This window comes from Nycticebus coucang, chromosome 5 (genome assembly GCF_027406575.1).
Source record: "Nycticebus coucang isolate mNycCou1 chromosome 5, mNycCou1.pri, whole genome shotgun sequence".
Taxonomy (NCBI): domain Eukaryota; kingdom Metazoa; phylum Chordata; class Mammalia; order Primates; family Lorisidae; genus Nycticebus; species Nycticebus coucang.
The window spans coordinates 116,121,678-116,148,939 of NC_069784.1; the positions used below are offsets into that span (position 1 = coordinate 116,121,678).

A 27,262-nucleotide genomic window follows, 5' to 3' on the forward strand; every position below is an offset into this window, starting at 1 on the left:
ATTTCTCTTTATCCAGTTCTTGTTATCTGGAAATAAATTCACCTCCTTGGAGACCTGCTTGCTTACCTCGCCTTTACTTATTATTCTTTATGTCTAAAAGATACCCATTTCCTGTCTTTTGCCAGAGGTAGTGAGAATTGACAAAAACGCTTTGAGAGCTTCCCTATTGGTTGGGAGGAGCTCATGACATTTCCTGAAAATTCCATCCTCCGCCTCCTTTATCATGTACCCCTCCCTTCCACCCAATGCAAAGCTATGATAAAAAGAGAATCCCGCTGGGAGCAGCAGACCTCACTGACCTGGGATGAGTCAGTCCTCAGTCTGGACTTTTGTTTCCTTATCCACACCGTGAAATAGCTGGACTAGATAATACATCTTCTGTGCCATTTAATTCAATTCCAGGGCTGAAAGGAGCGCTGGAATAGTGTGATCTGTATGTTCTAATTTTCTTTGCTTTTCTAACCTGTCAATACAGGCTTTAGACGCAACCCTCCACTGCTCCCATCCTATCACCTGCTTTTGCAACAATGTTGTTTAGGGTCGATCTATTTGCTTTATTTCATCTATATAGTTTTGCCCCTAGAGCCTGTCTTTATTGACCAATAAGTAGGAATTCGGAAAACCTCATCACTTTTCTTAAAAAAGACAACTCATTTGTCATAATGATTATATTAAGTTTTGAGTTCAATCACACCTTAAGAAACCACATTGTGCTTTGAGATTAATCAGCCATGGGTATGAATGAAATCATATTTCAAAAATGTTACAGGAATAGATTATTTAAAGTAACCTGCTGGGAAAGCCTTTTAGACAAAAAGAAGAGTACTTTAGAAAAGTAAATCAAGTAACTATTACTGGATTTGTACAGATACAGCATTTCAAAAATTATGAAAATTTGATTCATTCCTATGAAGGCATGCAATCTTTTGCTGCTACTCTTACAGTGCTTTTGGTAGTTACTCTTAAGAAGTCTGTGTCTGACTTTCCCCAGATATTCCTGGTGCTGAAGGGACAGGTATTGTCAAGGTGGCAAAAGCTTATCTGCCCGCAACTTGCTGGTTCTGTGACCTTCAGCAAGTGATTTCCCCTCTTTGGGCTTCAGTTTCCTTATTTCTAGATTGAGGGAGTTGAATTTGATTCCCAAGTTTATTTATAGTTCCTAAATTCTATGAGTTAAATCAGACACATAAATTAGGAATAAGACTTTGGAACACAAACATCAGCAGGGCTGGGGAGCTGGTTCTCCCTGAACAGGCAGACTCTGGGCTCTTCTTGTTACCCCAAAGGGAGAGACATGGCTGGAGCTCCCTTCCTTCCCCCTGGGAGTCTGGAGAGCTGCACACAACAACCTGCTCCCTGCCCCCTTAGCTTTGGGGCCTGCTGATAAAAGGCAGTGGTTCTAGGAAAGCAAGTGATGGGACCGTGCCAAGGAAATGCATCGACAGGCCCAGGGGAAGAGGTGGGGGACCCCAGGGAGGAGCTGGATGTTCTTGTGATCAAAGGAGTCCACTGGGGTATTACGATGTGTTGTTAGAATACACACCCTGAGTGGCAGGAGAAGCCGAGGTGATCCAGAAGTGGTCAAGGTGCCCCCCACTCTTCACCATGAAACACGCGAACAGCACAGTTCCAGCTTAAGATCTGCCATCTCCAGAACAATCCCAACTCCTTTCTGAGCAGAAATTCCTGACAGAAAGCAGCCACCAGGTTTTTGTAGAAATATTTTGTTAGGACAAGAGTCACTCCATCCCTCTTTCCTGAAGGTGCACTGGCCACCTGGCACTGTTATCACATGTAAATGAATTTGTTAAACATTAGGTACTGACAGATTACAGCATGCCAGGCATCCAGCTACAGCCCTGAGCAAACCAAGATTCCTGCCCTCAGGGAGGGTATAGTCTCCAAGGAGAGATGGATGCAAATAAAGATAATAAGCAAATTAAATGGCTCCTTAAAAAATGATGCAACTATGGAAAGAAAAAAGAAAAGAAAAGCCTTAACATATTTGAAAATATTTTTTCTTTATTGCAATTTCTTTTTTAAAATTTTATTATTATTTTCATTTTTTGGGACAGTCTCACTCTGTTGCCCTGACTAGAATGCTGTGGCGTTATAGCTCACAGCAACCTGAAGTTCTTGGACTCAAGCAATCCTCTTGCCTCATTTTTTTCTATTTTTAGTAGAGAGGGGCTCTCACAATTGCTCAAGCTGGTCTCCAGAGCTCAAGCAGTCCACCTGCCTTGGCCTCCCAGTGTGCTAGGATTATAGATGTGAGCCACCATGCCCGGCCTGCCTGGCCTACAATTTCTTATTCTTCATTTTTTCATTACTAGCATGATTAGAGTATTGCTTAAGACTAATTTCATACTATTTTATAACAACATTATGAGTTGTGTGATGTTAAAATGTCTTGTCTCTGGTGACACTTTTTTTTTTTTTTTGGTTTTATAACTTATTTGATGTGTCTGACAATCAGCAGTTAGTTCTCATCCATGCTGACTGTCTGTAGATTTTTGAAAGTGATAACAGGTGCATAGGTAACCCAAGTACAGAGCTTGTTTGGTGAATCTTCATCTTCATTATGTTTTCTGGACAATCGCACACGGATACAGTATGGGACATTCCTTATTAGCCCTTTGGCCCAGAAGCGTTGTTGAGCTTGGTATCAATCTGCACATCTGGAGTCCCCATCTTTTTCATGACAAATTTCCGGATCTCTTTGAGTGCCCCAGGGGGCACGCTGCTTGAAACCCACTCCCTGGATGTGCCTGTGAATGTGGATGATGCATTCTTAATCACCACCTCGTTGACAGCAGACTGGCCCCTCTTCTTCTCGCCACCCTTCTTTGTGGGACCCATTCTGCCAAGCCCAAGTTGGAAAGCTGGTGACACATTTTTTTAAATCTTCCTTTCAATACTTCAGTGAGTTGGCCACAGTGGGTTTTATTATCCCCATTTTGTAGATGAAGAAACTGAGGTTTTTAAGAGTCTTTGACAAGCTGGATGTCTTGACTTGTTCTCTGTACTCTTTTGTAGACATATGTAGGAAATATTTTTGGTATCCTTTCTATGAGAAAAAGTGTTAGAAATTTCAAACTGTTCACTTTAAACAAATATTTATGAGAAACCTGGCTGTTCATTGTGTACTCAATTGTCACCATTGTGGTTCCTGATATCAAGTCATTCACATAGTCCACAAAATTTCCTTAGAGAGCTGGTGACCTGCCTCACTCATAATGGTTGGGTTTTATTTTTCCATAGTATAAAATTGATGAAGAGCAAAATCCATTTTTGTTCTCCCTTTGACCCTAATGACGCTGGTGAGTGTCAGCATGTACTGTTCCAATGTTGCTGCTGACCTTCTGGGATTTAACATCAACTGCATCTTCTGGAAGTGGGTTGCATCCTTGGATATAATCTAGGTAAATCTCCTACTGTTGACAAAGGGTGCCCATCCACACACACATGATTCTTAAAGTCTTTAGGGAATTTTCCTTGTACATTTAGAGTATATGATTTCATAGGCTATAAAGGTAAAAATTTTATCTCTGAATTTCTTTGTTTCTCCACTTGGTGATTTCTCCTACCATAGGAATCCGTGGCAAAGCTTTTTTTCCCAGATTGGCTCTGTGTGGAAGCTCTTGGGTGTCTTTTTATCAGTCGCTACATGCTCAGCACCCATGGTCTTATTTCAGTATTAGTACAACCAGAACATATTAAGGAAGGTAAATTTATTTTTGCCCCTATTGCAAAAGTACGATTATGTAATGCATTCTAACATCAAATGTAAATGACTTTTATTTTGTACCATATCCAAAATAATTTAGAATCCTGTTCTTACTTAATGTGAAAAAACTAGAAGATTTCTAGCTTAGTGCTTTTACCATCCCCTTCTCTTTTTTTTTTTTTTTTTTTGGTAGAGACAGAGTCTCACTTTATGGCCCTTGGTAGAGTGCTGTGGCCTCACACAGCTCACGGCAACCTCCAACTCATGGGCTTAAGCGATTCTCTTACCTCAGGCCTCCCAAGTAGCTGGGACTACAGGTGCCCGCCACAACGCCCGGCTATTTTTTTTTGGTTGCAGTTTGGCCGGGGCCGGGTTTGAACCCGCCACCCTCGGCATATGGGACCGGCGCCCTACCGACTGAGCCACAGAAGACCCACTTAATACTGAATTGCAACTGGATAAAACTGGGCAGTGTGGTCCTGGACAGGATGATGGACTTTCAAATAATGGTGTCTTGGGTTTGAACCTGATAGGATATTTTATTTATCATGTGACTTAGTCTATTAGCTTACTTCTTTGACTTAGTTTCTTTTTCTGTACCATAGGAAGAGAAGGACCTCTTACGAGTATTTTTTAGAGATTTAAAAAAGGTAATGGAGAAAATTGCTAGAATCTAGGGAGAATAGACTCAGAAAATGTCAGTTTGCTTCCCTCTTTTTCACCCTTTCTTAGGAATGAAGTTTTTCTGTGACAGGTTTATTTCTCTGTTAGAACGACATACAATCCGAACACAGATTGCCCCGCATCCTGCCAGCTCCCCATGTGCGCTATGGTGGGAAATGTATTCTCTTCCCGCTGTGTTGATTCCAAGACACACTCATTTAAACCCATGGCTGAAAATGGCAGAGCCTGTCTTGTGGGCTGATCTCTTTCAGTATTGTGGTGGAACTACCCCTTAAAATCCCTTGGTTTGGGAATTAGGAGTTCATGTATGCTCATCTAATCTTCAAATGTGATGGAGAAAAAGCCGATAACTCTTCTGACTTAGCTCTAATAGATCTCTCCTTCAGCCTAAATGCTGGTGCTAGAACTTTCTCTGCCATCCCCACCATATCTGTGAATTTCTGACAAATGACCTGTTCTATAGCCAAGGGAGTCTTAATTTGGCACCTGGGGAGAAGCACAATGGTTTCAGCACAGAGGAGACCAAAACCTGTAGGATAGAGGTCTAGAGGACACTTGGAAGAGACAATAAAGATCTCAGGAAGATTCACCTCTTTACTCTGCAGTGGTGAAAAGGATAGTCTTTGATATCTGTAGACAAGAGTTTCTCCAGGTGATAAATACGAATGACTCTCCTTGTTCTTGTAATCTGAGTGGTCAGCACCTGGTCCAAAACAAGAGCTCCGGCATTAGAGAACATTCCAACACCGTATCTACACACTGCCCTACACACTGCCTCCCTTCTGAAATAAAGAATGACTCTGCAAAGAAAATAAACAGAGGTGATGAAAGCCTACAAATAATTAAGAAACGGAAGATGAGAGTCAGATTCCACATGTATGCTATCAGAAACATGGTAAGGAGCAGCTCCATTAACTTTGTCTGAGTAACCAAATGAAATATACTCTTAAGGCTTAAATCACAAGCGAAGTAGAAACTGCTCCAAGATAAATAATTTCTTGATAGAGCCTTTCATAAATAAACATGGCTTGTCTCTGCTGGACATTTCATGTCAAAATTGTCATCAACATAGTTTTGAGTTTACCAATAAGACATGGGATTGTGTTTTTATGATACAAAGATAAGTACTTAATAGCATCCCTTTGGAATTATTCTTTCCATTCTATTTGCGTCCAGAATACACTGAGGAAACCCAGTAAACCAAATAAAACTGAGACAAAGTCATGGATAATTTCAAGCTCTTGTGCACCTGCAATGCTAACAATGGCCCCTTCTCATTCACGGCTAGCCTTCTGTGTGTGGGAGACACGGGGTGATAACATCTCCATGCTGGAAAGCTGATCAGGTTTCAGGAACCCCTCCGTTTGACCACCACTGCCCTGGATACTAAATGTACTAAATGTGGATTTAGTGAAGGGTCAATGCATGTGCGGTCATTTTTTCAAATATGAAAAAGAAAAAAATTCGCAAAGATACACATTTCAATTCTCTCCACGATTCTAATTCATTCTTGACACCCAAGGCAGAGTTGTCTTTCATTTTGAAAGCAGATTTGACATGTTCAAAAGGCCCACAAGTCAAGACCAATGTGCCCAGATGTTCAAGTCCACCCCACAACCAAGCCGAGCCTCGTCCCCCACCACGTGCTGTCTTCACCTGGCTGAGCTATTTGGTTCATGCTGCTCCTTCTGCTGCAACCCTTTCTCAGGGCCCTGCTGTCTTTCGGAGACCCGGATGTGATGTCTTCTCTCTGTGAGACCTCATCCAGCTCCAAAGACTGGCGCTATCTGCCTCCACTGCCTTTTGCTTTCATTTGGCTTTTGGCACTTTTATGTTAAGACTTGTATTTTACTTACCTGCCAGCCTCCCCAGCCAGGTACAAACTCCTCCAGGGCCAGCCCTTGTCTTATTCATCTTTGTAAGAGAGTGCCATGGGCACTGGGAACGTTTTTCAGCACAGGGGAGGCAAGGTAAACGCTGGCTGGTATCCTCTTTCCTCCCTATTTAGGTTCTGGTGATTCACAGTTTGAAAATTGGAGTGAGTCCTTTCATGGTTAAATCTTTGCTACCCTTACGTTTTTGCTGGGGTATCATATCGTGTCCTGGTGTTAGCTTCCAAAATGTGTTTATGCTTCTTCTCTGTAAGAGTTTAGGTTCTGGAAGCTTGAGCCATATTGTGTCTTTCATTTCAGGTCCTACCCATCAGATTATATTTTCCACACTGGCTTCTCCCTCCCAGCCAAAACTAATTCAAAGTGTGTTCAGATTCAGTGCTGAGTTTGTAAGAAGGGCCCCCTTTGTGCGGTAGTCCCTGGACTGGCGTCTGCCTGAGGATTCCAGATTTGTTACCGCTCAGGACTGGGCTTCTGGTTGGTGCCTAGAGAGGGTGGTTGCTCCTGCCAGCCAAGGACCCCGCTGGAGAACTTGCCAGGGGGAGTATTTGCTCTTCTTAAGATTTTTACAAATGGATTTTTATGTAGTTCAGTGTGGATCAGTAATTTTCCACAGTTAGAATTTCTCTGTCAGGTGGGCAGTTTCCTTTAGGTTTGTAGAATGCCTTCAGATAAGATTTAGAAGCAAATAAATTATTGGCCCATTCAGGACATTTTAGTACCAGCCATGGAAGAAGAGAGGGGGCCCAAGGTATAGCATAAGAATGGAGAGAGCTAAGGAATCCATAAAGCTACCCTGATTCCCCGAAAATAGGACAGTGTCTTATTTTAAGGTGTGCTCCCAAAGATGTGCTAGGTCTTATTTTCAGGGGACATCTTATCTTTCCTGTAGGTAGGTCTTATTTTCGGAGGATGTCTTATTTTCAGGGAAACAGGGTAGATGAGACAGGGTTCCAAACAATAAGTTACCTACACAACACCCAGGGGCCTATGGCTGCCATAAATATTAATAATCTAACTATACTATGAGGGATGGGGGTTCATTGACAACCCACCTTTTATTCTGTTGCAGTTAGGGTGATCTCATTGGTGTAATTCCTAGAAAACAATACATCTCACAGGAAGATTCCCAACATACTCACATGCATACTACAGACATACTTATAGTTCGTGTTTATCAAGCTCTTTCTAGGCGAGGTGCTTTGTGCTTTACATTAGGTATCTCATTGTTTTTCACAACCCCAAGAGATAGGTGAAACTATCTCCACTTTACAAATAACCAAAATGAGGCTTCGGGATGTTATGTATCTTATCTCAACTTGTATACCCATTTTTACAACTGATGGCTTTTCCAAGCTGGTCTTTTTGCTTTGTTTTTCTAGGGCTGGAAGAAATGAAGCTGCTCAGTAGATTTTATTTCTACTTTTCACCAAGGAAAAGGGCATATAAGAGGTGTGCTAGAGAAAAAAATGATCAAATTATCAGTCGGGAGGACTGAGACCCTTTAGCCGAGATATGGGAGTGTGAGCCACAAATGTTTTTGATACAAAAGACCTGATAGATGAGGATGCAATAGGTACAATTTAGGGTGGGCCCAAGGTCAACAGTAATGTGCTGGATGTCCCTGTCTACATTAACCCTTCGCTCCTGGCAATTAGTTCACTGGCTCAGAAATTCTTGACCCCAGCTTGATGAGTAATCTTTCTCCTGTGAATTTGGCACTGAGGGATACAAGACTGGAAGTCGTGGGTGCCCTGTCACCTCAGAGTACAAAACAAGGGTGGCTTTTGACTGCTCCTGAATCTTGTTTGTTTGTTTGTTTTTGAGACAGAGTTTCCCTCAGTCACCTGGGTCACCTACAACTCTCCCTGGCAAGTTCTCCAGCCATAGCATCAGCCTGGCTCAAGGCAACCTCACATTCCTGGGTTCAAGTGATCCTCCTGCCTCAGCCTCCCAGAGGGCTGGGATTACAGGCATGAGCCATGGCGCCCAGCCTGCAAATCTTGAGGCAGGCCAAGAGTTAGCAGGCATTCCCTGCACCATTAAAACAAGGCACATTCAGCTCTGCTGTTTTGAGTCTTTTTCTGCCTTGAACCCTCAGGTTTGCAGGAAAAGACAGAAATCTATTCCACCTTTGTGGGTTTCAGCCTGGGCAGAGAGGCCCAGGAGGGTCTGCTATACCTGCTCATGGCCCTATAATACTCGCTGAGCGGCTGCTGGCTCTAGTTTTCCCGTCTGCCTTTCTCTGAAAGGGTGGGTAGCTGAGGCAAGGCTCAGAGCAATAGATGGCTGCAAACAAAGGTTGCAGGGCAGGGCTGCTCTCCTCATTGCTCCGTGCTGGGGATAAAAGGAGGAAGAGGAAGGTCTGTAGACGGCAGAGAGACAGGGTGTGTACACAGGAACGTGGCAGCGGCAGCAGCGGTGGGGAGGGAGTGCTGTATTGGAAAACTCATCTCAGCCTTGGAGAAATTGCGGGAACACCTCAGAATAAAGAATAGATGATTAGTAGAAGCACCTTGTAAAAATATCTGATAAAAATATCTGCTCATAAAAATCAGGTGTCTGAAATGTAAATACCCTGAAAAATCTGCAAGTCTGGAAGATAAACTTGCTGAGTTTATCACCTGTCACTGACATCCTAAAGCTGGGGGGTGGGGTGGGGGGAGAATCAGGAATCCGTTTGCAAAGGCTGAAAAAAGAGTGACTAGAAAGGATTCCTGGTAAATTAGATATGACCATTTCACAGGAGAATATAAGAAAACTTGAGGAAAACGTCAACAGTACAGAACAGCTGTGATAATGTAATCAAGGGCAATAAATAATATCAATTTCTAAATGATAAATTATGACAAGCCCAATAGGTAGATTTCAGTCGGCTTCAGAAGACTAACAATTGAGTCCAGCCAAGCAGATATTAAATGGGCAGATTTTAGGAAAGCACTTAGGGCGAGCACTCAAAACATTTTACTTGCAAAATTAGTTCAGATTGATTTGGATATGAACATGCTGGAAATCAGACTGCGAGCATGGGCTCCAGCGGGATGCACACGGTGCCCAGCAGACAGAGAGAGAGGCGGAGGAACGCAAGGCTTTCTATAGGGTAGGCTTTTTATATGTATCCTTATTTGATAACTAGAAGGAGCGGACTGGTTTTTCCTAAACAGTGAGGACATGAAATAAAACAGAAACAAGAATATACCAAGAAAAAGAAGCACACTAGGTGGAGTTTTTTTAAAAAAATAACAAGGGTGGCGCCTGTGGCTCAAGGAGTAGGGCGCTGGTCCCATATGCCGGAGGTGGCGGGTTCAAACCCAGCCCAGGCCAAAAACCACACACACACACACAAAAAATAAAATAAAAAAAAAACAAGTATCCAAATCAGGATATTTTCCATGTGAAAGAGACTCGTACAAAGCAGTGAGGCGATTCTACCTGCTCACTCCTTGAGCACGTGTCCCCTGCCTCCTGCAGGCCAAGCGCCATTTCAGTGCTGGGCACAGGCCAAGTAAACACAACCTCTGCCCTGAGGTGCCACTCAAGGCTGATGAACCTCTAGGGGGTGGCCTGGAGGGGACAGTGAGGGTCTCCAGAGTAGGTGGGACCTGAGCTGAGTCTTAGCTGTACTAGTAATCACTGTTCATGATGTTTAGTGTCTAAGAAAGCACTGTCATATGCGGTTTCTCAGTTTGTCTTTGTCACAGCTTTGGGGTGATGCGGACAGTCCTAATTCCTTTTGGTCTATTTCATGTCCTCCTTTACCTGATTGGCCACATTCTATTTTTTGATATCTGTGAGACTTTTTATGCTAATAGTTTTCTTACTGCTATGGTCTGAATGTTTGTGTTGCCCTTAATTCATATATTGAAGGCTTCACCTCCAAGGTGATGGTATGGGAAGGAAGTGATGGGGGGACATGGTTAGTGCCCTTGTAAGAGAGGCCCTGGGAAGACTCCTCGCCCCTTCCACCAAGTGAGGGTAGCATGAGAAGACAGCTGTCTTCAGGGAGTGGGCCCTCACCACCAGGCCCTGGATCCACTACAATCTTGTACTTTAGATTGTAGAACTGTGAGAAATAAATTTCTGGTGTTTATAAACCATGAGATTTATGGCATTTGCTGGCTTGAAGATGATTTCCTCATCTCTTCACCTCTAGCCATCCCTACTCTGTGCTCCAGTCACCCTGTCCTTTCTGCCCAGATGACCCACCTCTCCCTTATTGCCTGTGTGGCCCACTCCCTGCTTGACTGACACATCTGTGCCTTGGCACTTCTGCTGCCCATCTGGCAGGCGTCGCCTGGCCTGACTCAGTTGTCCCTCTTGTCAGTAATCCGTTGGGTATAGCAGCTATCTTACAGCTTCTACTAGAGTTAAAAACACTTGGGAGGACAAGACAGTGATGATATATCATTCACACTCAGAGCTCGGGGCACGGCAGCTGTCATGTTTGTTGGATGAATCAGGACTGTGTAATGAATCTATGGCTCAGACAAAGATGGAGAGCTTAACTCACACATCTAAGAGGGACATGGTGAGTCTTCTTCTCTAGGGTTATTCCCAGGAAATCACATGTGTGGTTAGAGAGACCCTGTAGATACACACACACTAGAGTTGAACCTTGATAGCCTGAGATACTGTTCCACAGCTTTTCTACTTTTTTCTTTTGCTAGCGAATGGTAGCACTCAATGACAGCAAGGAATAAAGGGCAGATGTGACTGCTCGAGAGAGAAGTGGACTGGAAATTGGAAACCCCCAAAACCCTCTGTGAACTTCTCTTTTAACACATAGCTCCTCTCAGGCCCTGTCCCCCTTTCCTCAACACATATGGGTAGGTTAGATGATGTTTAAAGGTCTCTGTAACTCTGTTATTCTATTACAATAAGTGTGTCCCAGGGCCCTCTAAGCTACGTTCCCCTTAAAAAGCCCAATGAGCAACCAGTGAAATGTGCAGGGAAGTATCACGGATCCTTGGACAACAGGTAACTGAAGGGCACACCTGGCTGGTCTCAGGCCCAGATGTTTTCCTTAATCCACCACCTTTCATCAGCAGTGAGGATTCCGATTGCCACTTAATCCTTATCTAAATATACACCCACCTAATGGTGTGGAGGACTGAATAGTAGGTAGAATTAGTTCGAAGCCCAGACAGTGGTGCTGGTGTTTTCCAGCCTATTCTGAGGGTCTGCACTGGGTATTTCATCACTATACTTGTCTACAGGAATTCCCGACGCACACCTTCTAGTGAGGTCTAGTTCATGGGCATGTTTACTTCCATAGAGGAGTCCCTACCTACTCTGCCTCAGCTGCCACTGATCGGATCGGGGGTGGCATTGGTGATAAGCACAGCCTGGTTTAAGCACGGACTGTTGGAACTTCAGGCAAAAAAACAGTGGCCCTTGGACTCTGGAACTGGGGAAAACTGAGAGAATGGGACAATTAACCCCTTTAATTCCAGAGGAGGAAATACTAGCTGAAAAGACACAAGAGAAACACTGAGGTAGGCGGTGCCTATGGCTCAAAGGTGTACGGTGCCAGACCCATATGCTGGAGGTGGCGGGTTCAAGCCCAGCCTCTGCCAAAAACTGAAAAAAAAAAAAAGAAACACTGAGGTAAACTTAGGGCCAGGATGTGTTGTGGTGACCTGAGGCCCGAAGAAGCAAGAAACTGGAGTTTTTAAAAATTCAGAGGCTGTGTTTCCCCACAGGAGTCCTGGGTCGGAGATGTACAACCTGGAGTAGAAAGTAGGTAGATTGGAAAGAAGGGAACAGTGAACAAGTAGAGACAGGCTGCAGACCCTCCCTACCCCTCACCCCGATCCCTGCGCTGCATCTGGAGAGTTGTCTCTGGACCTGCACAATCTTCTGGGCCAGTTTCACTGAGGCCTTACCTCAGTGCCTGTTCCTATTTCCCAGAGGTTTTCTCCAATGCGTGTTCTTACAGCGGTCACTCTTTCCGGGTTTCTTGTGGTAATTGAAAGGGCCTCACACAGCCACCACAGGGCAGGGCTCCTTATTTTCTGACTCCCTGGCTTTGGCATTCAGGTGTCCAAGTATCTGGGTCACTCTTTGTCCATATTCTTGTAACGTTTTCATTTACATTGCACAACTTCTTAGTCAACAGTCAAATCTCCACACATTAATATTTAAAGGCATATTTAAATTGGAGTTCCATAATGTATAGCTTATGAACTCCAAGGAAACCCTACTGGTCTTTAGGGGTGTCTAGAAACACCATGAAACTGTGTGCAGAGAATGTGTGTCCTTACAGCGGTCACTCTTTCCAGTTTAGAAAAGTGAGTGTGGGTGTGGGTGCGTGTATGCACATGTGTGTGCAGGGGCTGGGATGCATTCTCCTGGGGAGAGGTTCTCTAACCCAAAGCAGATTCTCAGAGTGATCTGTAACCTTCCCCGCTTCTGTTAAAGACCAGTAGTGTTTGAGGCAACAGCTCAGATTCTAGAGTCAGAAGAGCTGTAACTGATACCCCAGCTGAGAAACCTCATATTTATTGCACCTCTCTACTTTTTATGTTATTTAAGTATTAAATGGGCCTAGCACTAATAGCACTTACACGTAGGAATGGGGTTTTATAGCTATATGTACCTTTATTTACAAAGCATTCATTACAAACTTTTACAAAGAGGTGGCCAACTTGTAGAGAATATTTTGTCAATATTGTGGAGCCACAAAGCTACTGGGGTGGGGGGTCCAGTGGTCTGGCTCAGGGGGACCTCAGCTGGGAGTGTTCTAAGGATGAAAGGAGGCAACCACAGCACCTGGCATATAGCAAGTACTTGGCGATGGTAGCTGTCCCATTTTTATTATATTTGATAAATATAAACATGACCAATTCTTCATTGTCATATGTTTTCAAATTTAGTATATTTATAGTTTATTATGGAGGATTATTTTTTATTTTTGGTCAGAGAATTATGAGACTAGAAGGACCAATAATCAAATATCATTTTTCAAAAATGAGTGTTTCATTCTCTGGTGAGACATATCAGAAAAATGCCATGAAAAGGGTACTCATATTTTATAAAATTTATGAATATATATAACACTGATGAGCTAAGTGGATTTATTATATATTTTGTACAATGAGTATAATTTTATGTACTATCATAATCATTAATAAAAATGAGATGAGTTTAAAAGTCAATTGCTTGTAGGTTAGTGAGATAGTAAAAGGACTGGAGTTTTCATTATTACCATTTAACATACGTGCATTAATACCAATTGGTTCACTGCAGAGGAACAGATGAGATGCCAAATGCACTGACAAGAGTTTATATAGATGTTTCAATACAGCTGATCTTACTTGATTATGTTTTTCTGATGCCTAGGAAAAATCCATTGTAAGGCACATTTTTGGCCTTGCCAATCACTTGCATAGGAACATGTGTGGTGCATTGCAGGGCAAGCCCCTGACTAGCTATTTTAGAATAACAGCAGATATAGTCAAATAAACCTTGAACTAATAGGAAGGATGTTATTTTGACACTCTGCGTCCAAGAGGGTGAGAGGTGACACCATTTTCTCGACTTACTTTAAATAAATATACCGCAATGGAATCAGCCTTCCCAGGGGCCCTCCTGGCCTCTTAGCAGTAATGAAAAGGCCTGTGGGCAATCATCTGTGGCCATAGAGCTGGTTCTAACAGGTCAGTCCTGATGAGGCCTCCTCGGCGGAGAAAATAAATCCTCTAAATTCCTGATGGGAGGCCTTTGACTTTTAATTTGACAGGTGGTTAGTCAGGTGTACGTGAATAATCATTACACAGGAAATAGCACCAGCAAAACAAAACCCAACCCAACTCACAAATGTAAAAAATGTCGTGTTTCCGAAATAATGATGTCCAGCCTGCCTTGTGGAAAGGGGAGGAAGCACAGGAGGGTCTCTACCAATGGAGCACGGTGTTCTTATTACACCGAGTGGAAGAAATAAAAGTAAAGAATTTTCTGGCCCTCGTTCAATCACTCAACCTCTGTTGACTGGGTTCATGATCCACAATTGCTCCGGGCCATGAAGCTGTTTGGCTGGACTCCATGTCTGTATATAGGGACAAAAGTCTTGCTATTTGCCGATGGTGCAGCAGGCACCACAAAAAGGATGACGATAGGAATGGTGATGATGATGATTATGAGAACATTTTTAGTTGGGTGTTCTCTAGCTTTTTTTTTTTTTTTTGCAGAGACAGAGTCTCACTGTACTGCCCTCAGGTAGAGTGCCGTGGCGTCACACGGCTCACAGCAACCTCTAACACTTGGGCTTACGGGATTCTCTTGTCTCAGCCTCCCAAGCAGCTGGGACTACAGGCGCCCGCCACAACGCTCAGCTATTTTTTTGTTGCAGTGTGGCCGGGGCTGGGTTTGAACCCACCACCCTCGGCATATGGGGCCGGCACCCTACTCACTGATCCACAGGCGCTGCCCTGTTCTCTAGCTTTTGATGGATGTTTTGTGCACAATTTTTAATCTAAGGATCTCAGGTAGACTCTAGGTGCTTCCAGGGGCTGTCTTATCTCAAAGAAAATATTCCTGTGTCAGTTGCTTCCCCCTGCCCTTGGCCATGCCTAGGCTTAGAGCCAGGGGCCAGCATTTTGCTTGGGTGAGGCTGTTGCATAGCAACTTTCTGTTCAAATACCCTGAGAACTGACACTGACTCCATCCTCTCTCTACACAGTCCCCATGTAGGATACTGTGTTAGCACAGTGCTGATTCTGTGAATGTCTGGCCTCTGCCTATTAATGGACGTGGGAATGGCTTCTTCATACACAGAGAAGTTGCTCCTTTTCTCCTCATTTTATCTTTCTTTTCTTTTTAGGAGAAGGACAGAGAAGATTAAGGTATTTGGAAAATATCTTATTACATTGCAGGTGATTGCTTTTTATTCAATAAAAGATAGGATGATTAGTATAATTTCAAATAGTTCTCAGTTCCAATCCTTGGTTTCTATCCCATTTCTAGAAGAATCTCCTATTTGGTTGATTCCTCCATTCTTAAATTTAGAAATGAGAATAAGGCTCTTAAGTAAGTCTTCTGGAAATTTCAGGACCTTGAGATTGGGTGCCAAGTTTAGTATTAAAATGAATTGAGAATGATCATAGCTTTTGTCTCTACAAACTAATTCCAGGGAGAGAAGTGGAGAGCTCTTTTGTACAGCTCTGTACTGTGCCAATTTAGCTAAACTGGAGCTCTGTTTCTCGTAATCCCTTTTGCTATATGACTCTAGGTTACCTTTGGGAGTGAGAGAGATTTGAACAAGATCTGAAGGTTAAAGTGAAGTAGCAGTCACATTTGGCCCACTGAGGGTGGGCATACAGCTCTGGGCACAATGGCTGCTCCCTCATGTTGGTGCTGATCTGCTGGCTCACCTGTGGACCACCCAGCCCACAGTCCCTCGAGCAACCTCCTGATCCTCCTTCAGCTTCTCTGAGTCCTGAGCCTGATGTGGACACAATGTGACAGAAAAGCGTGTTGACTTTACCATACAGATCCCCTCAGCACTGAGGCTGAAGGTGCTGATCACAGACATGAGTTCCAGTTTGTCCTGGTGTGTTCCAGTCTATTCTTTCAGGTTCTAGCTTGTCCTTGCTCTCCTGCACTCATGTCCAACTTAGCCTTCCTGATTGCTGATCCAGCCTCACAGCCACTTCATGCCCTGCACCAACTAGTTACAGGAGCCACAGCCTTATGTAGACTTTTCCACTTGCTCTCATACTTGCATAAGTTCTCTCCTATTTACATCACTCTTGGTGGTTCTGCTTCTCTAACTCAACCTTGATTGATATCCTATTCTTATCCTAAATGATTGCCAGCAGCCCTTTTAAAACAGTTGCCCTGGAGTTAGCTGTTCTTTATACTCTCTTGGGGACCACCAACCCTAGTGGGGGCAGGTGAGAAGGTTCTATTATGTATTTTATCTGATATGTTAGCTGAAATTGTAACTTGAACTTATTTTATGTAACTCAGGTATACTAACCACAGGAGTAGTGTTGCTCAGGTTTACAGGGTAGAAGTAGACAATCCTTTGCCATCAAAGAGCCCAACTGGGGAGGGCATGCATATTGGCACAGGCGCAGGTATTAAAGGATTGATTAAACACCCAAGGGCATGAGCAAGGTGAGGAAAAGATGAGGGTAGGGTGGAGTGAATAAAGGGAAACACAAGTTATATGTACAGCAAATGTTTTTTGAATGCATGAGAGGTATTTTGACATTTTTAATAAAAAGTAAATACAACAGTATTAAATAGGAATATACATTTTTTTAAATCTCCCACTTTCATAATACCCTAATACACCTATTTTCATTTTCAGCTTTTATTCTTCAAATTCATATACCTTTGTTACATAGTTGGAATCACAATTACAATACAATTACAACAGCTTTTTGTATTATCTTTGTTTTCCCCATTTTTCCATCTGTGTATGTTTATATATTTTTTTCATTGATCTGAGTCTCAAAGAAGGCTATGATGATCCTTTAAGGAGATTTTAAACTTTTGTTCAAAAATGTGTCATGTGTCCTACTTCAACTCCTGCTTAGAGTGTTTGGTTCCGAGAGGAATTTGAGCTGCTTTGGAAATCAGTCTGATGAGCAATTGCTAAAGCAGTGTGTAGCCAAGGTGGGTTGTAGAAAGTAAGAGCTGTTGCTAAGGGAACCATCAGAGAAAGGTGGGTATAAACTTTGCTATCATATTTAAATTTCTTGCCACAGTCCTTGTTTATTGGGCTTCAAAATTTAAACAGCTCCAGTTATAGCAGAAATGTCCTCAGGATGATGGACGTGTTCAGGCAGAGAGCATTGTCACAGGAGACAGCATAGGCCACTCAAAGGAGGGGAAGGAAACCACTCAGGCCTGCTGACCAAGAAGAGCACTTTCTATACCCAGGGATCTATGAAGTTGAATAAGAATTGGTTCACTTTGGGGAAAGGTCATCTTTCTGTCGGGGCCAAGGTCCCTGTCTATGTGAGTGCAAATGTTTTGTCAAGGCTAATTAGATGCAACACACACACACACACAGACACACACACACAGAGTATAACCTTGGTAAGTTGACCACCCAAGGGACTATAACAAACTGGTTAACATAAGGAACTAGGCCTCCTGTACCAATATATACATATGTATGATCTATGTAAATTAGGTCAACTTAAGGCAGTGGTTAATGTAAGGATGTGGTCAACTATGACAGGTTTACTGTATATAACATTTATGTGCATACACACACAAACATGTATGTAAAGCATAAGAACCCAACTAAACACAACCCTACATTGAATTCCAGGAATTCAGTGGAGCTGCTTTGGTTGAGTTTTGGATGAAGTGATAGAATTTCTTGGTCTTGGCAGTCCCCTCACCCTTACTCCCAGCTCTACCTCTCCTACTGCAGTCCCTGAAGCACACATGACCTTCCGAGAAACAGCTTGAAAAGCCGTTTAGAACCACTTTCGTTCACACTTAGGTGGAAATCTGAAGCTTTTGTTTGTGAATTTGGTATTTTGCTTTCCTTTTTTCAATTATCTCTTAGTAATAATAATGATGCTAAAATAGTAAAACATCTTTCATGGCTCCCACTTTGTGCCAGGTTGCATGGTAGACACTTTATAGAGCAACTCATTTAATCTTTCCAGCAACCCTATGTAGAAGGTGCTAACATAATTTATGGATTCTAAAACATGTTTTTCTATCACACATTATCATTTGTGAACTTGGAATGTGTCATACTTTTGAATAGCCTGGCATAGTTCAATGGGAAGCATTTAAAATTTTCTCAATGGAAGATAAAGTAATGGTATGTTTTACAATGATGGACAGCTGAGAGTTCACGAAATGCAGTATTAATATTCCCATTTTATGGATGAAGAACAAAGTGTGCAAAGAGATTAGGTAAATTGCCCAGTATCACCCACCTTGGCATCTTGTCTGGGCTCTATACTGTTCTATGGGCATTTGGGTTGAGTTTTCTCCTCTTCCTCTTTGCCCTATCACTATGGAGTGCTCCCTGAGCCTCAGAGGCTCCCTGTGGTTCTGACATTGGTTTTCATCCATTGAATGGGGGCTTCCTTTAGGGAGCTGTTCCTCTGGGCAGTGTTAATACATCAAGCATTGTTCATTCAATTATTAACACTGCTGGAATTTGTTGCTTTCCAAATGAAAACCAATTCCACTACCGTCTTCTGGAGAAGAGGCACAGAATGAGTTTGGATAAGGGAAAAGATTGGAAGGATAAGTGGTATGATAGGATTGATTCTCATGGGCTTGGAAGAACTCTGGCCAGCTGATTGGTAAATTGTTTGACCAATGAAACTGACCATGGTAGAGCTATAAGAGAAGGCATTTTAGGAAAGGAAAAAGCTGTATTAAAATTGTAATACTCGATATATACCAACAAAAAATGATGAATACAAGCCATGTTTGACTTCTGTAATCAAAGTGCTTACTATCAGCGTTGCTTTTTATTACTGTGAACTACTGCTTGAGCAATATTGATGAAGCGTCTGCTTGTTTGTTGCGTGTGGTATTTCAGTTTCTTCCTGAAGTACCGCCAGTGTAGCCAGTTTTCCACCACATTCCTTAAAATCCCCATAGGTGGAAGTCGAGGTGTGTTAAGGCAGGAGAACATAGGGGAAATGCTATCTCACTTCCTTGTCCTATCTGTTGTCCTGGCAAATTCTCATCGAGGTAATCTCTCTTGTCTTGGGGCATGTAATAATCTTGGGATGAAAACTTTCCATTTTGCTGTTTCAAGAGTGCATCCTATGCTTATTCTGCTGATTCCTGCCTCACGTGCTCATTGTTTGTTTGGTAGACTCCCATGGCAAGTGTGTAAACTCTTCCAACACCACAGCAGAAGCAAGACTTGTGTGCATAGCCTCCTGGATCTTCCCCCGTGTACATCACACACAGCACCATGTGTCTTAAACTTTCCACAAACGCATGTAGTCGTTAGGTGTGTCAGAGGTCCTGTAGCATACTCACACTACCATTATCATTGTGCTCCCACAATGTTCTTGACTTTGTGCCTCCACCATTTGCTTTGACTTTCCTGCCTCTCCCATGGTGACACCAGCATTCATTTGATTACTGACATCTTCGAGCTAATGTCACACTACACATTACTACCATAATTGAATACAATTCAATTCAAAAAGCGATGCATAGATAACATTGCTTAAAATAGGTATACATTTTTTTGGCATCCCAGTGTTTACCTTATTGAAATCAGCTAACTCTATGAATCAGGGCTTCTTTGTTTATTTGTCTGCTGTCGGTCCTTTTTAAAGAACTGATTTAGAAATGTATTACTAGATGGATGCTCAATTCTTGGATTCCTGAGAAAGCCCCGCTGGGTCAAACGCAATAGTGGGCAGGGATCAGGTGGAGTAAGTGCAAGAAAATGAGCAAGATCTGAAAATTTCGAAATAGTCACAATGTTAAATAGTTTCATCATTATTAGAGTTAGATATTGTGTGTATTTTATGTTATCATCTGCATGTCTACATAGGTAGGATAACATTGACACATGTGCTATCCATATATGTAGAGCTGTAGAGAAATAAAAATCACCTGGGGAGAGAGCAGTGTTTGCTTTTAATTTTGCCCTCATTGATGAGAGAAGGAGAGGTTAGTGAGCTGTTTGCCAAGGGCAGTGAGTGGCCAAGGGGCTTCTATGATCATCCAAGATTCGTCATCCAGAAACAGTAACTATGCGATCATGGAGGGCAGTCAGCGATCCTTGTATAAAAGGGGATCATACATGTTCTTTGTTGAATCGAGTGATTATGTAAGGCTTCTCATTATACAGTCACATCTCTTCTATATGAATTATTTTCTTATTTCCTCTTTTTCTCTTTGGTGACTCTCAGTAAAACCCACATAACAGAAAGGGCTGTGGGCTTAGCATGAGGAAGAGGAAGGAAGCAAGCTGTTGCGTAGATGCAGTTTCATCCCCCTCTGTCTGAAGAGAGGAAACTCCAGGGAATAAAGTAGATTGTAGCAAGGTTAAAAAGAAACCCAAAGGTCGCGAGTGTTTGGCAAAGAGGAAAAGATGACCATACAAATAGGCTGGGGATTGAGGAGATGCTCTTGAGACCAAGAGTGAGAAAAGGGAGCTTGGGTCCCCAAACAGGGGCTTTTTGGTTATCTTGGGGCTACAGAAAGCATGTTGGTGTGGTGGTTGGGATTATGGCTCCTTGCTTTAAATGCAAAGGGCCTGGCCTTTTTTTATTTCCAAACTGGGCTATTTTAGAAAAAAAAAAAAAAAACCAACCCCAAACTTTGTGATTTTCTTCTATTTGGAGCTGCTAAGGATTCAGCTCAAGGCAGGTATCTTCATAGATTTTAGGATGGAGATTTTAGCAGCCAGCTCTTGGCTACCTCAGAGGGAGGATAAAAGCTTCGTTAGGTATGATTTGAAGGCTGGACAACAACTTCTGGAATGGCCTTCCCTGATATCTGCCCCCCTCCTCACAGAAAAGGGCTGCTCACAATTTATTAACAAATTTGGCTCTTATTAATAATTCTTTGAGCTAGCAGAGCAATCCTACCTGATTGAAAATAATTACCAACCTCTCCAGATGATTAAACAGCATGTTTGGATTTTCATTTATACCATCATTTTGATTGAATGATGTGTGTGTACACGTGGGACTGTGTATTAACAAGGTATCTCTTAAAACTAATAATAAATACTTGAAGAAAAAGAGTTATATATCACTCTGCAGAAATGGAAAAAACAAGAAGTTTAAGGCAGGTGAGCAAAAGAACAAAACTGGGACCTAAAATAAATTATGACAGTGTGACAGAGATAAAGTTTCAGGGGACATAAATGAGAAGCACATAGAAAAATGCTTATGACGTTCCAAACACAGTATCAGAGGATTGAAAATTCTGGTCAGCATCAACAAAAAAGCAGTGTAATTAATCTGGAACAGAAAGAATACCACAGATGTTTAAAATTATTTTTTTCCCTACTGACTCAGTCTCCTGCATATTTACAAATTAAAGGTTGTAGATTAATAGTCCCTGACGTTTATGCCCAACAGGAACAGCTCCAAGACTGTGTTTGCACTTCTGGATTCAAACTGTTTCCCCTAATCAGAATATAAGAGAAATTAAAGCCCAAACCTGCTCTCACACTTCACTCAACAAGAATAACAAACACAAACTCCCATCAGAAATGGTCGTATCTCACAAAAGCAATATGGGACCTCTGTTCTTTGCTAGTATAATTTAGTTTGGGATGGCCTCATTCATACACAATAATGGCAACTTGTATCCACCTGGTTCATTTGAATGCTGATTTTGCCACAGGTTCCCATCTGGATTAGCTCAACAAACTTTAAATACTAAAGAAAGGATTATGCAAATGTGGAACCTCATGATACCTAAGGACATTTTATTTCACAACCTGGAGGAAAATGTTTTTATGGAGAGGTAAACTAAGTCACCAAGCTGTTCTGCTGGTGGCTTAAGGTCTCCTAGGAAGTCAGAGGCAAAACAAACACTACTAGACCCTTGGCCAGGATTCAAACTTCAGCAGGTTTGTTAGAGCTGGCCTCTATCAGGTTGGCTTTCTTTTCTTTCTTTTTTTTTTTTAATGCAGTGCTTTTGAAACACGAAAAACTTTTCTCAAAGGGCAGCAAAAGGCAGAGAGAGACCCGTATGGTTTGGAAAGAGCCAGCTCTGCAGAGGAAGGCCACAGCTCAGACCTGGCAGCCTTTCCTTTCAAAGAACACTGGCTGATGGGACCCAAGTGAACTTTGATCACAGCCTGCGCTGATGTCAGAGTGCAGGTGGTTTAAAGAGCAGCAGAAACACAGCAAACCCTGCCAGACCTTCTTAACCTGGTGAGTTCATCCCCCTCTTCTGATTTAACTCACCAAGTCTCATGTGGGTCTACAAATGCGTGGACCAGCCCACAAACACTGAAATTAGAGATATTTTGCCAAATAGTGAGTTCCTAGATAAGGCCTTCCACTTCCTTGCTGTGACTTTGACCAGAAGGAAAATCCTTAGTTTTCTTTCTATGAAATAAATTAGTAAAATAAAATATGGAGGGAATAGATGAAGATGTACTAAAAAGAAAGTGTTCTCATTTTTGAAAACTATATATTCACAGTTTACCTGTTCGTATGACTTAGAAATGCATTTTTGTACACATTTACATTCAAGATGCAAAAGGTCTTCTGACAAATGCACACATACACACACGTACTCAAAGAAATCCCGAGAAATCATCTGACCAGAATAGATGTAGAAACCAAGCATAAAAATCATTTCTCAGAGTCTTTGGCCCTTGAAGAGAGTAAAAACCAAAGATTGCACATTTGGCTGTTCCATGTGCACTAGCTGTTCCTCCCTTGCCTGTATGCACCCTCTTAATCTCCATCCCCTTCTATTCTCCCCCAAGTAACTAGGTTAAGAGAATATTAATAATTATCTCTAGCAAACCCACTTAGGTTATGCTTACACAACAATAAGAAATTGTTTTGGTCAGAAATTAACTATTTTATTGGGTTAGAGGCATTCATTTCTTCATGTAAGAGCCAGTTCTTCTTCATAACTAACATGTTTCATCAAGATGTTTATTTCAAACCAGTAGGCTCAGCCTAGTTAAGGGATGTTTTCCACATAGAAGCCTCCTGATCGGATGAGAACTGGCTTCACTGGGGTGTCCTAAACTTATCTTTTAACACATTTTCTAACTCCTGTTAGACAAAAGAAGGAAACCAAAACAAAATTGGGGCTAACAATATGGTTAAGAAGCTAGGACATCAGTGTTGAACCAGGGACACTTATTCTTGTGAAAATGAAAAAAAATGGAAAGGAGAGAATCATTGCATTTCAGCAGGTTGAAAGTCAGAAGCACTTTAATCTTCCTTATTCTGCAGATGTGGAAGCTGAGAACCACAGAGAACAAAGTGACGTAACACATTTTTTAAAAACACTTGGCCTCTGGTCCAAGAACGGATTGAAACCTTCTAAGGCAGATTTTTCTAGATATGCTAGGAAAAAAGTCCAATTTTCTTTTATTCAAAAATTCAATCATTCAGATTGCCTGGCAGTCTTTTCCTATATTTCTCTCAAATTTGTCATGCTGGCTTGTTCAAGACAGGTCTACTATTTGACCAACTGCCTTAGGTGGGCAAACCTTTTAAGGGAGGACCTGGTGAGTCTGCCCCTGGCTAGAAGGAACCATACCTCCGGCTAGAGGTCAACCATTATAGCTGCCAGTGTGGGCCTCCCAGTTTAGCCGTTTGCCTGTAACTTACAGCTGAGGCCTGTTTAGCACACAAGAGTCAGAATTCCAACCCTGACAATGTTTTCTGAATTCACTGTATCCCTGGCTCAGTCTGGGGGCAGGGTGGAGTGCCTTTTGTTTTAGTCACTGTCCTTTGTAGCAGTGTAAGCTTGCCTCTTGTTCTTTCAACAAATCCAAGAGATTGTCCTCACTCTCTCTTTCTTCTTTTTGGGGATCTTGATCCTAGTCATTTCAAGTTTGCTGTTTTTCAGTTTTCTGCTCCACTCCCACCTTCACCCTAATTCTCTACTCTCACTTGATCAAACTACTGAGTTCCTTCTTTATTTTCTCCCTGTAATTTTTTTTGGATGTCTTAGGATGTTTACTCTTTTTACCAAATGTGAATTTTGCCTAGATGAACATTTACAAATTAATAGCTTCTAAGTTTATATGCTATTAGAAGACTATGGTTTCTTTCACGTTTTTAAAATCACTTGACTTCTGGAAATAGGTCTGCACTTAATCTATACTTAGTGTCTTCACATCTCATTAATTCCTCAATCCAGTACAGCCTGGTTTCCATGAACACCACTCAATTACAAATGCTCTCTCCCAGCGTCCTCCCAAGTGGCTAGTTCCATGGCCTCCCTTTGCCTTGCCATCCCACTTGACATTTATGCAACATTTGACACGGTTCAGCGGCCCCTCCTTATTGAAACTCTTTCCTTTCTCAGCCTCTTTTATTTCACCAGCTCCTGTCTCTTTGAGCTCTCTTCCTGGGCTTCTTTTGCTGGTTTCTCCTGCCCTTTGATGTTGTTTTTGTAGGGGATCTATTTATGGCCTTCTCGCCCGCATACTTTCTACTCTAATTTCTTCAACAACCCTGCATGCACTAGGTGAAGTTCTCTGGCTCCTAACTTCTCAGCTGAACTCTGGTGCATATTTGCCTATAGGATATCTTCACTCCTTTTTTCTAAACAGGCCATATTGTTATTGTTATTCTCGTTATTAAATTCTCTATGCATTTAAATATGCTGTTTTCTTGGCTTATCGCCCCCTTCCCTCACCCTCGTGGCTTGGAGCTCTCCTGCTGACCATTCTCTGTCACTCTTAGAGTGCTCTTTTCTATTTTGAAGCATTTTCGTAGAGATAATGAGTTACAGGCCAGGCCAGGTGTGGTAGCTTAAGCCTGTAATCCTAGCACCCTGGGAAGCTGAGGTGGGTGATTGCATGAGCTCAGGAGTTTGAGATCAGCCTCAGAAAGAGTGAGACCCTGTCTCCACCCAAAATAGAAAAACTAGCTGGCATTCTGGCAGGCGCCTGTAGTCCCAGCTACTCAGGAGGCTGAGGCAGGAGGATTGCTCAAGCCTAGAGTTTGAGGTTGCTGTGAGCTGTGATGCCATGGCACTCCATCCAGGGCAATGGAGTGAGATGCTGTCTCAAAAAATAGAGAAAGAAAAGAAGAGATAATGAGTTACGTTTATGGACTTGTTCGGTGTGAGTGAGTTGCTGATTTGAGTTCTTCACATGGATTATTTCCTTCGGTCTGCATAGTGACCTCTGACGCAGGTATTCTTATCATTTGCTAGTCTTGGATGAGGCACCTAAGACTCCTTGTAACAGCTTGCTCAGTGTCCCACCATAATGTCTCACAAACCCAGGCTGTCTGAGCCCAGAGCCCATGCTATGAATAGAACCTCCCCAAATATAGGTAGCTAACTTTCATTGATGCATTACTTAGTGTGTGGATTTGCTGTGTGTTATCTCATTTAGTCCCCAGAACACTGTTGGGAAATAGTATAATCATGACATCTACTTTGTGAATGAGGGCTCTGAGGCATGACTAGTTTAGATAACTTGCTCAGAACTACACAGTCTGCAATGTAATCAAGTCAGAATGCACTTTGTATTATTTACGTCTGTGACAGAACTCAAAGTGCTCCATAATTAACTACTTATGTACTTTGGTCTTTCACTCTTCCATGAACCAAGCTGAGGTCATTTTCAATGGTTTAATTCCTTTTATCTAGCCACAAAATGCAAATGTAATAAACGTGGAGGGAAAGAGCGATGGATGGAAATATTGAATGTTGTTGTTTTGGGTCTTTGGTTTTTCTATGGCAACTGATGTACCCTTTATTATAAGTTTTCTGCAGCAAATCATTTCTTGTGAATAGCGTTATGAAGCCCAATGTGAGAATACTGTTTCTGTAAACTGTCTTTTTCAGTAAGAATAGTTTTAGTTCCCCCAAGGTAAGATAATTGCCTGTATCTGCATGTCTCTCCCATTAGCAGTTTCTAGATGTTGCGTCCAGATGGAAGGTTTACTTGAAGTGACCCTCAATCTAGGCAGAGATAAATACCATATTCACAGAATATAAGCTGACAACAAATTTGAGTCATGGTTCAAAGGGGACATTTTCTGTCGAGTGAGACTGTATCTGCCCATCCCGGTACCTAAAAGCTCTATTATGCTCCTTTCCTCCTTTTCTCTTCTGCCTCCCTCCATCTTTTCCTCCCTTTCTTCCTTGCCTCTCTCAAAACTGAGTTTCACTGTGTGCTGATGCTGTCATAGAAAAGCTAGCAGGCATCCCATTTGTAACAGTGTAGTCTCTCTGTCTGTGCTTTGTCCAGAACAGGTTGGTTTTGTAGTTTTTAAACCACGCAACACAATGCTTTCTATCGGTACAGTATGCATATTCATTTTCCCCGTTTCTTTTCATTTATAAAATTACAAAATAAAACATTCTATTGTAGAAAATATCCAAAATACAAAATCACTTGTAGGGTAAAATGCAAAAATCCCCCTTTGCTGCATAACCTCAATTCTCCTTCACCCAGTTTTCTTGCCGTGCTTTTTCTATGTGTTACAAACACACACGTGCATGTACACACACACACCCTGCCTTCAAAAATTTCATAAACTGAGATCACAGCATACTACTTTCTTCAGCACTTTTTTTCTGGTCATGATGGCTATACAGTTACTTACAGGCAGCACTTTTTTTGTATAAACTATATCATTCCATGTCTGTGTTAACAAATCTGTTAATCCTTTAATGACCACATAATGTTCTACGTTAAGGAGTACATACCTTACAAACCAACTCCAGTTAGAAGAACACATAGTTTGGTTCTCACAATGTCTTCTGTACACATATCTTTGTGCACACACACGACATTTCTTTATCTGAGTTCCTGGAAGTAGATCTGTTGGGTGAGGAAGCAGACATTATCATTTCATTAGCCTCTCCCTGTGGTAGCTGGCCTCTCGTGACTACCCCCATCAACTACACCCCCCCACATACGGATCCTTACGTAAAACCTTCCCACATGGAACTGGGCTACCCATCTTCACAATTTTAACAGACATGTTAAATCTATACTGGATTTTAATCAACATTGAAAATTACTCTGAATCTATAACATGCTCATCCACGTACACATGACCAGACTGGCATCAAGCTCTTACTGTTCCTGCTCTTTTCCTATTTGGTAAACTTGACGAAATCATTTGGAACTTTCTGAGCTGTTACTGATTTTGTAACTCTAGTCCTCTATTTCTTACAACTTAGTTTTTAATAATTGTATTGTGCTTCATAGCTACATGATCACAAATAATTTAGATTTAACTGTGCTAGATTTTTTACTCCTCATTCTCTTGTACCATGCTGTTCCTTTTCCAAATTCCTTTTTTGCGATTTTTATTTTTTC

General features: G+C 42.0%; 1 pseudogene; it reads right to left on the minus strand.

The window, feature by feature from the left end:
• Positions 1-2,479: 2,479 nt before the first annotated feature.
• LOC128585779 (60S ribosomal protein L31-like) lies at positions 2,480-2,859 on the minus strand (annotated as a pseudogene).
• Positions 2,860-27,262: the final 24,403 nt, after the last annotated feature.